General features: G+C 34.5%; 1 pseudogene; it reads left to right on the plus strand.

The window, feature by feature from the left end:
• Nucleotides 1–16582, plus strand: part of LOC105855907 (small ribosomal subunit protein uS17m-like) — a 55350-nt pseudogene that overhangs the window by 17656 nt on the left and 21112 nt on the right.

Below are 16582 nucleotides of genomic sequence, written 5' to 3' on the forward strand. Positions count from 1 at the left end.
CATACAGTTTAATAGCCCAGCAGGGACTAACTTGCATTCCACAGAAACAATTGTGGCCAACTCAATTTAGTTTTACACATAATCAAAATTACTTTTGTCTGATTTAAGTTTACAATAAATCTGTTTGACAAATAACCTTAATTATTTAATGACTTATTTAATAAAGTCTCTACATTTTATATATTTATTTACTCAGAAATAATTTATACAAAAAGATAAAACATCCACCATTGAGACAACTAAAACTTTCAGTGGGAGAGATAATTATATATAATATGTACAAATCTCCTCAACTTCATCTGTTTCAAATCCAGTTATCAAAGATGATGATCATAATGTGCACAATCTAGTACTAATCTCTTCTTGTCTTCAAATATCCCCTTCTCAGTGATAATTTCCTTTGTAATCCTTTTAAACATTGTATGTCATAGTTCTTCTTGTAACTGAGCCTGTGTTGTCACACAACAACCACTAAGTTGAGAGACAAGGTGTTGGGACAAGGAAAGCAACTTCTATTCAGGAAGCCAACAAACCGAGAAGATGGCAGATTAATGTCCTAAATAACCATCTTAAATTAGCATGAGCTTTAGTTTCCTTTTTATGTTAAGGGAAGGGAGAAGAGGAGGGAAGTTGAAATAGACATCTGGGTGTCAGCAAGGGTCTGAAGAGTTGTGAAATGTCCTCATTTTTGGTCAGTTAACATTGAATGACCTAGGTCAGGCACGATGTTCTTATAAATCTTTAACATAACCTTGTTAATTGTGTGTATATTTTTCCTTATTTTCCTGGGAGTTAGTTCTGGGAAAGTGACCTGCACCTGATTGTTATCAATTTTTTTCTAACATTGAACTGCTAACTAAATTCCTCCTATAATTAGCTGGCCTATGTACAGAGCTAAGCAGAAACTTTTAATTTAAGGGATATTGCCATTGAGGGTCAGAATCAAAAAGTGCAGTTAGACATGCTAAGCTTCCCTTCCACTGTTACATTCTTACAGCACTTTAAATCACCTGCTTTCACCTTATTTTTTTATTGCACCTATCATCAACCATCTGACATGTTATGTATTTTTAATTGTATGTTTCTATCTCCTCCCATTAGAATGTAAACTCAATGTGGGCAAGGATCTTTTTAGTGTGATGTGACCTTAATGCCTAGAACGGTGCCAGTACATAGTAGGTGGTAAATAAATATTCATGAATGAATAAATTTTATAATAGACTGCTTTCTGCAAACAAGGAATTTTACCCAAAATGAGACATGCATGATTTCAAAAGTGGTGCAACTGATAATAACAATTTAGCTCAATAACATTCCTTTTAAGATATTCTAGTTTCTTACAGGGTAAGATGGAATTAAGTACCTACCCAGTCACTCCCACTAAATACAGCTAAAAAATCTGGAAAGAATGCATGCAGCAGCTATTTAAGGACTCTGAAAAGTAAATATGGCAGGTAAATTATAGTAGACCAGAATTAAAGTACCAATAAACTAGTAAAGAATTTGCCTTTTTTTTCACTTTCAGTATCTTCCAGCTTCTACTCAAGAGTGCTAGAAGCCCTCCAGTGCTAGCTTGATGCATGGAAAATACACATTATTTTTCAGTGAACCTAGAACATTCACCATAATGATAGACCATATTGTGGGTCATAAAAGAAACTTTAACAAATTTAAAAGAACTGATATTATGCAAAGTATGCTTTTAAATCATAATGGCATTAAACTTTAAATCAATAACAAAAGATGAAAAATATTAGAATTTAAAAAAAACAACCCACTCTTAAATAACCTATTGGTCAAAGAGGAAGTCTCAAGGAAAATTAGAAAATTTAGAAAATTAAAAGAAAACTGAAATTATAACACATGAGAATGTGTAGGATGTAGCCAAAGCAGTGCTTATAGGATATATATATATATATATTTATATTTAAATACTTATATTAGAAAAGAAGGAATGTCTCAAATTAATAACATAAGCTTTCCCTTTAAGAAACCAGAAAAAGAATAAAATAAACTCAAGAAAGCAGAAGAAAAGAAATAATAAACATAGAGCCAAAACAAATGGAGTGGATATGTGTATGATTGCATTTACATGACATTCTCAAAAGAAAAAATAATAGTGATTTTGAATAGATCAGTGGTTGTCATTGGTTAAGGAGGAGGAGGGTGGAACTACAAAGGGATAGTGTAAGGGAGTTTTGGAGGGTAATGGAAATCTTCTGCACCTGATTGTAGTGAAGTTATAGAAATCTATAAATGTACTAAAATTCATAGAACCATATACCAAAAATATTAGTTTTGCCATATGTTAATTTTAGAATAATATTCTTTTTAAAATCTTTGTTAATATATCATTCTGCTTAAGAGGAAGCATGTAAATTTCAGACATGTAAAAATATATTATTTCTATGTTCAAATTCTGGCTTTCCATTTACTAACTTTAGAAACTTTTTGAAATCCCATCCTTCTTCTGAGATTTGCATCCTCAATCCTTAAGGATGGTATAGTGCAATTTCCACATAGGGGTGTGGTGAACAATCCTGATCTAACAACCCTGTTGAATGAGATTGTAACTCACTCTACTACTCAGGAAACTAAATTTAATCTTCCCAATTTATTATAAAAACCTTGTGTTTAAGTCATAGCCAAGCAAAACTCATCTACATTTGCTTTAGAGAACATGTTGTTGTAATACTTCAAAACAAAGTTAAGAATGTTTCACCAAATGGATATTGATAAATTTAAGAGGGAACTGAGCAACTTGAAGTCATATAGCCACAGGTGTAATGTAGACCAATAACATATGTTCCTGTTCTAGGAAGAAACATAATCTATAATGAATATTTTCATCCAGATCCAGAATTTTTTTTTCTGAGACATTATTCTGAATCATGATTACAGTATAATAAATGTGTGTTTGGTAAAAGAGTTTCCATTGCAATAGGTTAACTGCACCTGATGTTTGATGATTTCTCTTTTTCAGTAGTTTCAATATATAGATAAATGCCTATTTTCATCTACTACTACAAAGATTTCTTTCCTTAGCCCTGGAAAGTTCTTTATCTTTATTATTTTTCATCATAAATAGAAGTATCCTCTAATCTTGAGGCAAAGGCAATTATTTTTTTCAGATTTCAATAAACTTCAGGGTTTAACTGTGACTTGCAGAGTTGAAAGTTATTATAAACAATCCAATAAACTTCAAAAGTTAACATGAGAATTGAATAGTCAATTTCTAAATAGTCAGTTTTCTACTGTTTTAAACTACTATTTTTAATCACATTGGAATTAAATATAATACATACCTTACTATAAGCAGGTAAAATTACAATTTCAACTTTTATATCTTCTAAAAGAGTGTTCCCAACCTTTTTGGCACCAGGGACCAGTTTCATGGAAGACAATTTTTCCACAGACTGGGGATGGGGGGCATGGTTTTGGGGTGATTGAAGCACATTACACTTATTACATTTGCAGCCTCTACCCAGCGCTAGCACTGCTGCCTCAGCTGCACCTCAGATCATCAAGCATTAGATTCTCATATAAAGCATGCAACCCAGCCCCCCCCACCCCCAACACACACACACACACACACACACACACACACACACACACACAAACGAGTTTACAGTAGGGTTCACACTCCTATAAGAATCTAATGCTGCAGCTGATCTAACCAGAGGCAGAGCTCAGGTGGTAATACGAACAATGGGGAGCAGCTGTAAATACAGAGGAAGCTTTCTTCCTTAGACCCCCTTGTTAGGCTTAAAGAATTCACCCTCCCCAAACTTCCATCCAAACCTCCTATAAAACCCACTGCTCTCCCATTCCTAGGTGTATATTAGGCAGTAGCCTTTGCCAGACCGCTAGGGAGATAAAAGAACGAAATGCAAAAGGGGAACTTACTTTCCTTATCCCTCCTGATAAGGACCATGCTTATCCCTCCCAGTTGTTCCCTAGGGAGATAAAGGAATGGAATACAAGAGGGGAACTTATTTTCCTCCCAGTTGTTTGAAAAGAATTTGTTTACTTCTCTCAGAAAAACCCTCTATAAAACCTAAGGCTCTCCCCTTGTCTCCTTTGGACACCTTTTTCAGCTTCCACCCATCTGTACCCAGATGCTCAAAATAAACAGCTTTGTGCCAACACATCTGTGGCACAGGCCACATACTGATACTGATCCATAGCTGTGGGCTGGTGGCCTGCGGGTTGATGACTGTAGTTCTAAAACAAATAGCCCAACATTTAATTATATTAACAATTACAAATTTCTACAGGTGAATTTTGAAGCAGTCCACCAGAAAATGAAAGCCAAAGGATAGCTTCAAACAAAAACAATAAATCTAAATAATTACCTCTGAATTCCTTGTTTGTGTGTGTGGATTATATTTTTTGAGATATTATAAAAGATTACATTTGGTGAAAGAAAGGAAAGCAATTTTTCATTGTATCATTTAGTACTTTTCATGTTACAAGGACAGAAAACCTAACCTGAACTAGATTTTTATTTACTTAAACATGAGTAAAATTTTAGAGGTAGCACAAGCCTTTCATTATGACCTCATAGCTGAACAATATTACCGTAAACCAAATTCCTTGTGATTGCTCATCTTGCTTTTAATGGGTTTTGCCTTATTCTTGGGCTATATAAGCTGCCTCTCCCCCAGTGCTCTAGGCACATCCTTGATTTGAATTAAAATGACTATAATGATGCCATACTTCATATCTTCATTCCATACTATCCTACCCCATGGAAACGGGGAGAAAAAACTCTTCTATTAACTTCATTTTTTAAAAAAGTAAAATATTTCTCTTTCCCAGAGTTCCTGTAAAGTTCTTGCTTCTCACTGCCCTAGTTGAGTTATAAGCCCATGTCTGGGGGAAAAATTACTTTGCCAGAATCTGGCATTTCTCAATGGCTGGAGTCAATAACCATGTGTAGTACTATGAGTAGCCTTAACCTATTAAAATACTATGCTGGTTTAAGAATAATAATGGTTTAAATATTTTTAATTTAAATTTTAGAAGACAAAAATTGGAATACTCACATGCTATATCAGTGCTTGGTAATATTTTACATTCAATTTTACTTGTCTCTAGAATTTATGATCATTATAAATATATGACAAGATCAAGTGTTACTCAGGAGCAATACAAAATTTTTGTCAAGTATCTTTTTTCCAAAATATTTTATTGTATATATGCCAATATAAAAGTCTTAATTACATATTTTGACTGAACTTTTAAGCTGATGTAGTTAAATAAAATATTTTAAATTTTTCTTCAAAAAACTGAAATCATTAATTCGTTTATTGAATATTTATTGAGTCCATCTGTGTCACTCACTATTATGAGTGCTACAAATATAGTGATGAACAAAACAAAGTATTCCTGTCCTTACAGATCTTACATCCTTCTGGCAAGGCTTATAGCCTCGTTAATGTATTATATTGATATGATTATCATTTACATAAAAATCTAAAATTATGATAAACTTATTAAAGAAGACCCCAATCATTTAACACATATTCTAATTTTGTTAGTAAATTTTTTCCTGTTGAAACTCTGAATTTCATTTATTTATCTACTCTTAACAAATATTTTTTTTTTATTTCAGAATATTATGGGGGTACAAATGTTTTGGTTACATGGATTGCTTTTGTACTGCTTGAGTCAAAGTCACAAATGTGCCCATCGCCCAGATAGTATATATATTGTAACCGTTAGATATGATTTTCTAAGAAGGAGAAATTTTTGTTGATACAATAATGTAAAGTCAGAAAGCCAGATTTTTATGTTTATACAGGACTTTGAAACTGTAAACAAGAAATATTTTCCATTTCAGGCCCAGTACTTGACACAGTGTTCATGAAGCCAAAAGAATGGAAACTTTATGAAGCCCCTATTTGCACAAACTGTAAGTTTCAAATAAAATATATTCCTAGGTCAGGAAAAAGCCATAATGGTTCCATATGGATTAAAAACTTACATCATAATTCAACCAATTATATTCTCTTCCAGGAAATAAAATCCAGCCATTAAAAAGAAATAGATTTCTATATATGCTGAGATATGAACACCTATAGGATATGTTAGTAAATAAAAAAAGACAAGCTGAAAAACAATATATATAAATTATATCTCTGGCTTTAAAAAAAGAGAGATGAACAAGAGAATTTTGCCTTTACTACGTAGACATATTTCCTGGAAGAATGGGGTGTGAGGCTAGAAAGCAGGCAGGAGCTTACTATGCAAGTTTCTGCAGTCATTAACAAGGAGTTTAGATTTATGTTAAGGACAAAACAGTACACAGAGGCTTTTAAGAGGAGATTCATATAACCTGATTTTACTTTTTCATGAAAAATTGTATGAGTTTCACTTCTGGCCAGGTTGGAAAAACAGGAATTAGATGTAGCCTCTTGTTTGAAAAAAAAAAAGGCCAGAATATGTGAATCCACAGATTCCAAGTAACTGACATCAAGCAATGAAGGACAGTGATCCCCGAGAAACAAGAAACAATCAAGCTCCTTCTGACTGCCCTAGCATACTGCCTTGAGAGAGATTCTAGGCTGCAATGAAGGAACAGGGAAGGGAGTAGAGCCTTGAGTTGAGGAAATTAAGCTGTATGATCAGGGAGGATAATCAAAATCCTTAAGCACATAGTCCCAAACACTATAATCCCAAATGTTAAAATCCTGAAAGATCAAAATCACTTAAAGCCTCAAATACTCAAAATTACAATCTCAAAATCTCAAAATCCCAAAAATGTAATTCTAGAAAAAAATAATTTTTTAAAAGAGATTTATGTACATTTTTAAAAGGGGATTTGAGAAACATAAAAACATGACAGAGCACTTCCTAGGCCACTTTACACAATAAAGATGGATACAAATGGTCAATAAAAATATGAAAAACTGCTCCACTTTATTAGTTATAAAAATACATATTAAGAAAACTGTGAAACAACTTCTTTCATCTATCAGATTGTCAAAGACTGAAAAATTGATTTCTTCCAGAAACAGTCCATATGCTGGTGAAAGTGTAAAAGATACAGATGTCTAAAGACAATCTGAACTATTATATTAGAATTTTAAATAAATGCATCAACAAATCAATTTCACATTCAGGAATTATAGAAAATACAATAATAATACATAGAGAGATACTCATTGAGTATTGTGTAAAATAACAATAAAATTTAAACAATTCATATATTCATCAACATGACTTCATTAAATAAAACACAATATCCTTCTATCAGTAATGTGGAATACTAAAGACTATTACAAAAAAGGGGAAGGGATCAACTAGATCTAGATCTGTACCCAAAATATGTTATTTAGTGAATCATTTTTGAAATAGCATATATTTCACGATCCCATTTATGAAAATGTATGTGTATGTTCATGTATAGATATACCCTTCAACATTCAGATTATATATTTTTTTCCAGCCCTAACTATAGCTATTTCTTAGTGGTAGAGAGGGTCAGTGGATGGGAGGGTAGGTAACATGACAAGGATATTTTCACTTTTTACATATATCTCAATAGTTAATTTTTGCAATGGGCAGATACAATAAGGATTTAAAGATATTTCTCATTTTGAAAAAATAAAAATCATTAGCCTAACGAAAACTCAGAATAAGATCATTCTTTTGGGAGAATGCATGCACTTGGCCTTTGCAAAAATAGAACGGGATTTAGAATCACATATTGAGTTAGAACCTTCCCTCTACTACATACTGTCTGTGTGAACTTGGACATTTATTTAAGTTCTCTGACACTGAGAGTCTTGATCTGTACAGAGGAATAGTACTACCTACCTCAGAGAGTTAATTGAGAAGAATACGTAAGTCAGCAGCTGTAAAGTATATATCACAGATTGTTCAAAAGATGCTAATTTCCTTACTTTTAATGAAATACAATTCAATGTACTCATTATCTTCCAATAATCAGGGCATTTCCCAAATCTCTGAAGTATACCCAAGAAATGTCTGAATAATGCACCTGATCTTTCTTAGCATGCCATACTTTAGGGGCTAGACAAGGAAATCATCTTACAGTGTAGCATTTTGAAACTTCACAACCTACATCTAAAAAGTGGAATCCAAGAAAGGTAGCCTTACGCTGAAATTTTTCTAGACAAATGTATTAGACAGGGTCCTGAAAGGAGGAAAAATGTTATTAAATTTTCACAAACGGAATACAAATAAAGCTGGAGTTGAAACTATAAAAATATATAACAAAGAGTAAAACGGTTTATCTTTTACTTGGACACATGCCCTCTCCTGCTGTGGTCCATAAGCAGGTGGCTCAGGCTGGTACAGGTGGTCCTTTATGATTGTGTGCATAAAATAACTGAGTCATTTTCTGATTGGTAAATAATATGCAATGTCAGACTCTCCACACCATCTGTGTCACTCACCACCACAGTTTTCTGCAAAACTGCCAGCAGCACAAGCCCAGCGACTCATTGTCGGAGAAGTCGCAGGAAGAAGTACTTGGCATCCTTGGCAAAACTTAAATCTGTTCACAGTATTGAACCTGACATATGCCCCAAAGCAGAGCGTGTATGCTACCCTAATGATCTCTCCTGCTGTTTTATAATCAGAGACATAGATGGAGGGAGTGATGCCATTTTTTCATTTGGCATAGGTCAGCCTCCTGGGCCAAAAAAAAAAAAAAACAACCTCTCATATTTAGGAGAATTAATATGCAGATTACTAAACACAACCATTTTACTATTTCCCACTCTTTACTAGATGCAAAGATTTGTGTTTATTTTTAAATCTTTGTTCTAGCTTTCTTCACTTTGGGGGATTCTTTTTCCATGTCACTTGAAGGAAGTGGTGCTAACTGCCAATCATCTTGACAATTTAGATAGACTCCTTGAAGTTTGGGAGAGCCTAGGTGGTACTTGCCTTGTCAACTTCTCTTTTCATCGAAGGAAAGGAGCACCGAGTTGGGGGCATATGTTGGCTTCAATCTCAAGGCGTCTGGTATTGACAGAAGCTAAAAGTCGTAGCCTCAGCATGCATCATGCAGGGAACGTCCTGGAAAGACTTCTCCTTCCATCCCTCTTTTTTGTTGTTTCCTTTCATATTATTCACAATGAGCCATATCCATATGGTGGCAGTGCCAGATCCAGGAGTTATCATGTTTTGCCAACTCTCTTCTAGACTAGGGCTTTCACATTATCCTTGGCTATTAAAATTAGCTAAAAAAGAAAATTAACATGCCTTCAAGGACTCCATGATTTCTGTGAAAAAAGCTCCACACAAAATTTCATTCAATAGAGAAACAGAGAATTTGATCATGATTTTTAAAAATAATCCAAACAAAATTAATATAGTTCTAAATTATAGATAAATTACACAAGTAAACCCAATGACTAAATACAACTGATGATCTAGCTTCAAGAAAATAAAAAAAAAAAAACAGACAATAGACATATATATTAGTGTAACAAATCTGATATAAACACACTTGCTTGGGGATCCCTAGGCATTCTATTTTTGTAATGTGTTAAGAGTAAATGTCATGATTATTATTTTAATCCATCTAGTGCTCAATATTATTTTAAGCCTGTTTTACTAAAGATAGCTACAAAAATATGATATCTAGAGAAGAAACCATCATGATATCACTGTACAAAACCCCACGTTTCTTATCAGTAAAATGTAGACCAATCTAAGCACAGGTAAGAAAATAAAAGTCACAATTATAAACTTAAAATAAAAGTTATAGCTTTCTGAGAAAGATTTATAAATATAAACTTAATATCGTACTAGTTACTTCACATTTTAATTTTGTCCACTTTATTACCACATTATTTTCCTACAAATCAGTAAGAGATGATCTACAGAAAGTATACACTCTAAAGACAAATTATTAAGCTCACTCTGATCTCTATCAGGCTATGGGATTATGTCCTTAAATATATTTTTATGAATATTTAGCATCTATATGCTCATTCTTTCATTTGGTTACTAGAATTTTGTTGTTGCTATTATTTTGCGCCTGGGTGTTTGTGAGGTAGTTCTCCCCAGTGCATCTTATTTAATGATTTTACACAATGATTCATTGAGTGTCAAGCACTAATTTGGTCCAGGTTCTGCACTGTCCACCTCCCTATTGGAGCTGGTTATAGTGCCTTTACTCCAGTTTATGATCTCCTGCTACTCCTGTCCTGCAGGCAAGTATCTGGGGGTGAGGGTTGTGGAGTCTGTGTTATTAATAAGTTGCAATAGGAATGTAGTAACCTCAATGTTTTATTGCATGTAGAAACAGCTCTCACAGTAAACTGGCCTGCAACCAAAAAATCTTTGAGTAAGCCAACATTTAGGAGCCTGTATGTAAACCCTGCATGATACAGAGAGGTTAAGAAGAGCCATCAACAGAAAAGAACATTGGGAAAGGAATCGGCTCCTCTGATCACTTATAATAGCAGGTGAGGTCATTAGCCCCCACAGTACTTGTTTGAAACCTAAACAGGTACAGCAACTCACCATTAGGATCAATCCATTACTGAATTAGAAATACGACTGAATTTAGCAACAAATTTGTGCCAACATTACTTCTAGCAGCAGTAGGTTTTCAGCAGCAGATTGGCACCGTGACAGAGTCCATAATTTTCACAGTATGTGTTTCATAATTTGTCATGCACACTCTGATTGCTTGGCATATTGGCAGAGTCCACAGTGCTCTCTAAATGTCACCAAATGCATTTGAGGATTTGTCATGCACGGTCTGAGCAAGTGACACAACACAGCAGAGTGGCCAGGTTCAGAGCTGATTTTTGCACTCCCTGTGAGTGCTCTCAAGCTCAGCCACCAGTGACAAGGGCCTGGTGGGGGCTGCACAGCCCTTCTCTTGAAGCTGCTGATTTTTAATTCTATGTCAAGTGATCATATGGATGCTGCCAGGAGAAAATACTATTACACTGCAGGTGTGACACACACAGTGCAGAATTTCTTGCTTGATAATATTCTTTTCAAATCATTCCTTGTAGCGTACTTAACATTTTCTCGTACAAGTACAAAGAGCATTTCACAAATTAGGAGTAAGAAGTAGGAGAGTAATAAATATGAATACAGGGTAGAGAAAGCTGTATTATAAGAAATTACTCAGTTAAGAGATCAAAAGATGAGATGTCTCTGCTGATTTTAACAGAGAGGTAAAGCTGTGTTGGGATCAGAGAATCCTGGGCTTGTTGTCATAACACCTGGTTTCTGTAGAAACAGCATCTGAGTTTAAGCAAACCATCCATCCTTTTTTGGCCTCAGTTAATGAGGAAGTTGGATGAGAGCACCTCTAAGCATGCTTTCATGTTATACATTCCATTGTTCTAAGATAGGCACATGCGTTTATTAATATCTTTCAGTCATCTGACCCGTTTGCCTGAAATGATTGCATAATGCTTTTCCAGTCTTTAGTAAAAGCTTCAAGAGCTACATCTGCTGGAAGCTTTTCGTTGTCTAGGATTCCAGTCATTATCTTATCACTTTTAGTCACTGTCTTTTAGAAGGAGAAAGAAAATTAGTCTTTTTTGTACATTTGGGTCCCGTGGATGCACCTGTTACTATGAAATCTGTTTGATGATAAATAACTCACATATGCTCGAGAGTGCTGTCTTGACATGTGCAGGGAGAGACCTTCACAGACATATGTTGTAAAAAGCAATAGCTGTGACTTTGTACTTGCTTGTGGATCAGTGAAAGGAGACGAGGACCTCGAGGCTAACAAAGACTGTTTAGGCAGGGAGGGAAGCTGAGTCTTTTATAGGAGATTTTGAAAGATCTACCCTCAGATCCACTCTTACATGCAATGCACAAAAAATACAGATATAAAAGTGTACACACATACAGTACTCACAAACACATACCTATTTGTTCAAAGCTGTAATATATAAAAAGTATTGTGAAACATATGAAAGTTTTCATTTAAAAAATACAAAAATCTAGGGTCACTTTGTTAAGAGCTATAGCATTACTGGAAAAGAAATACTCCCTCTTCTGAAAAGGCTGCCAAGAATTAGCCTTTATTGAAAATATTATTTATTTCAATTTTCCCATGATCAACTTTTATTGGACAAGGAGAATCATCATCACACTTCTCTGATTTCTAGGGGAAAAACAGGTTTTCCACAAACCTTTTTGTGTGGGCAATTTCTCTCCATTTACACACACAGCCAACTCCCTGCTATAAACCAGGTGGTAATTGAACCTCATATACTCAAATCTCAACATAACACACATAAGCAAGTGAGGATTCACTTAGGTCCTACTATTTTTACCCCTAGTGTCTGATAAACATTGGGTATTTTACTTTTCAAATTCTATAAGATTGATTTGTATAACTGATTCTGTACCTTTTATTAGTCAACTTTTATAATTGATTTGTTCTGATCATTAAAGGTTCAATTTTGGTATTCTAGAATATACCTCTTTCTGTTCTCCAAATAACCTTTTAAAATTATGTCCCAAAGTTGAAAACTATATACCTTTCATATATAGATGTTTTTCATATGCTGGTAGTGAACTACATATAAATAATACTGACCTGAGTGTACTAAGAAAAATAGGTTTAATACTTTTTATACAACAAATATCTAACCTAATCTTTTCTCTGAGGTGCCATCCTCATAAAATGTTTGTGAAGGTACATAAATCAATCTGTAGTTTCTGCACACTTAGCCACCTATAGCCCTCATACCCATAAAGAACTTTCTGCTTTTTAACAGCTTTACTGAAATATCATAAAGATCTTTTCATATGCACCTATGAAAGATTGTCCATCTTCAGTTATACCTTAAATACGCACATATACACACACATAAACATGCCTGTCTAAAATTATTTGATCAATAAATTGATAAGTTGAAGTATTTGCTCCATTTGAAATATTTGCTTTCAACTTCTTATCATTTCTTCTATTCAAGTTGTTAGAACCATGAGCAGATACAAAGCAAAAAGCAAAAAGTTAGTAATGAACACACACTGAACCAAAATGAAGCAAAATATTTCATGTTTTAAGTTGTCAATCTAATTAATTTTGAAGAAGATGTGAGTCTATAGCCCTTATTAAGAATATGTTAACTTTGGAGGCTTGGTTGTTTTGTTTTGATTTTTGGAAAACTCAATAAAAGTCTGTATTAGTCTTATCTTCTATCTTAGTTATCCCTGTCCCATCCACAGTTGTTCTTTTACCTTCTATGAACATTTGGTGTTTACATGCAAACACATGCACAGTTTTTCTCCTGTTCTATTTTCCTGTGATTCCTCACTTGCATTAAAGGACGTATGATGAGTAGAGCTTATTTATTTGTTACTGTTTCCTTAACCAGAATTGTATTAGCTCATCTTTTGCATTAGCTTCAGTGACCTAAGTTTCTGTTTAAATTTTATCCATAACTCATTCCCTGATAAAATGGCTAATAAAAATATTTTTGTTAGAGGCATGCTACCTGCATCACTAAAGAAATAAAAATAAAAATGATTAGCTTCTAGAAAGATGATCAAGTATTCTCTGTGTATTAAGAAGCAGAAAGTGTATCTCTTCCCCAAACCTCCCAGCAATAATCATAAAATCACTTTTGCTTCTACTTCAAGTGCCTTTATAGTATAACGTCCTGAGTTTTCAAGTGGCGCTTAGCCTACCAAGATAGATTTTCTCAGAGCAGAGTATTAGCTTTTGTCAACTTTTCACACAGACCGCAGTTGCACCATCCCATTACAATCATGAGTCTTTCTATTGTGAGTGATACATTAAAGTCACATTATACATTTGAAGAAGTCATCATGAAATAATACACCTTTTCTTATGCAAATTACCAGAGCAGCTTAGAAGAAAAAACTGATTAAAGATAAATTTTAAAGATTTTCTGCACCTATTTAGCCAATAATTGCTAGTCTTCTTTTACTTTGCAATGTAAATATAAATGAAGTTCTTGCCGTCATGGAGTTTATATGCTCCTGGGGGAGAGAAACAATAAAATAAATTATCAGTTTATGTGTTGTGAACATAAATGTGCATATGCATACATATATACCATATAATACATGTGCATACACACCTCATATGTATGTATATGCATAGACAGATGTATACATATCCATCAATTCATATCACATGTATGTATACATATTGTGCGTGTGCACGGAGGTGTGTACCAGATAACAGTAAATGACTTACAAAGAAATTTAAAGTGGACAGCAGAAAATGAACTGTTCCTGATGTTCTCAGAAAGCTCTTGTCACACACTATGTGGACAGTGGTGAGAAACTATGGGGAGGGAAGAGGGTATCCTCTGCTCCACCTAGTTGGCCTCCTATGTTTATATATGTGGCAAGATGCATATTGGAGATCAACAGAAAGATGCCCTCACTCTCCTTTTTTTATTATTCTACCTCCAAAGAGCAGAAATTGTTGTGCTCTTCTTCATAACCGAAGATCCAATATTCCTAGCATTTTATGATGCTACCACACCCCATATCCGTCTTTTATGACAATTTCAATGGTAAACTGGAGGAAGGTGAATCAGACACTACTAGCCAGCCACCCTCTTAATTAAATGTTCCAATATTCCTTTTAATATTCTGAGAGAAACCATTCAAGCAAATGAGAAAATGTGAAGATGGCCTGTGTATTTAGTTTGAAAACAATTATACATTATCACAAACCATGTTCAATGTCAAATGTCTACTAGGCTACTGTAATTAGTGATACTTGCATGTAACCAAGGCAAGCACTTTTGGTCTCAGTAGAGAGCAAATGTTGTACTAGAAAGGTAAGCACTATTCCTGATTGTTTTAACATTTAATTCCTGCTCCTGTCAAAAGAAAGAATCTTACTATGCAACTTTCCTCTTCCCATTTTAAATTAATATTAGAAAGAAGACCCTATCTTAAACTAAACCATCTTCAGTGCCACATTTTGTGCTGCCCCAAATTCCAGTAGAGAGTGCAGAGGAACCTCTCCCAGCTGCAAAAACCTTCACACAAACTTCCCTGGATTTCCAAGGGCCTACTGGAAATTTCCACCCACTTCCTTCCTTTCCCACAGGTATCTTCAACTCAATGTGACTAAAACAAATCATTATTATTTCCCCCAAAACTATCCCTTTTCTACATTTTCTTTCTCAGTGAATAGGACCAGCATCTACCGAGTTTCCCAAGCCAGAAACCTTATTGTCATGCTAAACTTGTTCCTCTTTCTCACCTCTCTCCATCCATCCTCCCCAATACCTGCTGCTTCAGCCCCCAAAGTCAGCTCACATGTTTTCCGTGTTCTCTCATTCCATGACATTTGGTACAGTGTTAGTGTCTCACCTAATACTTATTCCTTCATCCCTTTTGCTGTTCTAACACAACCATGATTTTATTCAGGTGGAAGGTCATATGCTTCAAGGAAGGCTGGGTCTCTCCTGGCCTTAGTGTATGAGTCTTGATTTATCCCAACCAGCACTGTGCAATGGAACTTGCAGTGATGGAAATGATTTATAATCTGTGCTGTTCAACATGGTAGCCACTGACTATGTGGTTTGGATTGCAACTAGAGCAAATGGTGCACAGAATTTTTAATTGTATGCAATTTTATTTAATTTAAATTTAAATAGTCACATGTGACAAATGACTACATTATTAGGCAGTGCAGATAACAATCAGGGCGTTTCCTTATCACTCACTGATGATTTGTGCAGGAATGGACGTTTGACAGAATTTTGGCTAAGTTAGATATGAGAAGGAGTCTGCCAGAGAACGTCTGGCAAACTTCCCCCTCTTAAAAAGAGATAAAAGAAAGAGACATTCTTCTGTACTCTGGATGTTGTATAAAGATACTTAAAGCTTTTACAGCCATCTTAAATCCATGAGGGACCAGCCTCAGGACAAATGCCTACCTCCAGAGGAGGTCCAAGAAAAAGATGGAAATCTGAGTGCTCAATCACATCTAAAGTAAGCTGCTACATTAAAAGCATTGGAATTTCTCTTCTTCTGAAATTATTTGTGTGAGATAATAAACCTATTTATTTTAAAACCTGTTGACTTGGTATTTCTAAATCTTTAGGTAAAAAACACCCTCAGTATTGAGACATATTTTTTTTAATTCAGTACTTCACCATTTTTTTACTCTATTGATGCAATTGCCTCCTTCCTGCTCTTAATTCCTTCAATTCTATCATTTGAACATCTTTTATTTTTTTTTCCTTGTGAAGTATTTTTCCTCACAAGATCTCACATGGTTTATAACCACATACTTAATGGTGTAGTTGTGTGTTCTTTGCTTGTCTATCTCCACACCAGCTTTTAGCCTCTGGCCAACAGACATCATGTATGTTTGTCTCATGATTGTATACTATCATTGCTTTAGCACACATATTGGCAATGTGTGGGTACTTAGCAAATAGATGTGGAATCAATTAATTAGTTAAGAAATTAATACAAATTACAGTTCTGATCATAATTCTGCTTTTTAAAAAATGCTTCAATTTTTCCACACATAGGACGCATTCCAAATTTCCTAATCAAATATACAAAGACATTCACACTCTGGCTGGGCCTAACTTTTTAGCATCTTCTCCTA

This window comes from Microcebus murinus, chromosome 1 (genome assembly GCF_040939455.1).
Source record: "Microcebus murinus isolate Inina chromosome 1, M.murinus_Inina_mat1.0, whole genome shotgun sequence".
NCBI lineage: Eukaryota > Metazoa > Chordata > Mammalia > Primates > Cheirogaleidae > Microcebus > Microcebus murinus.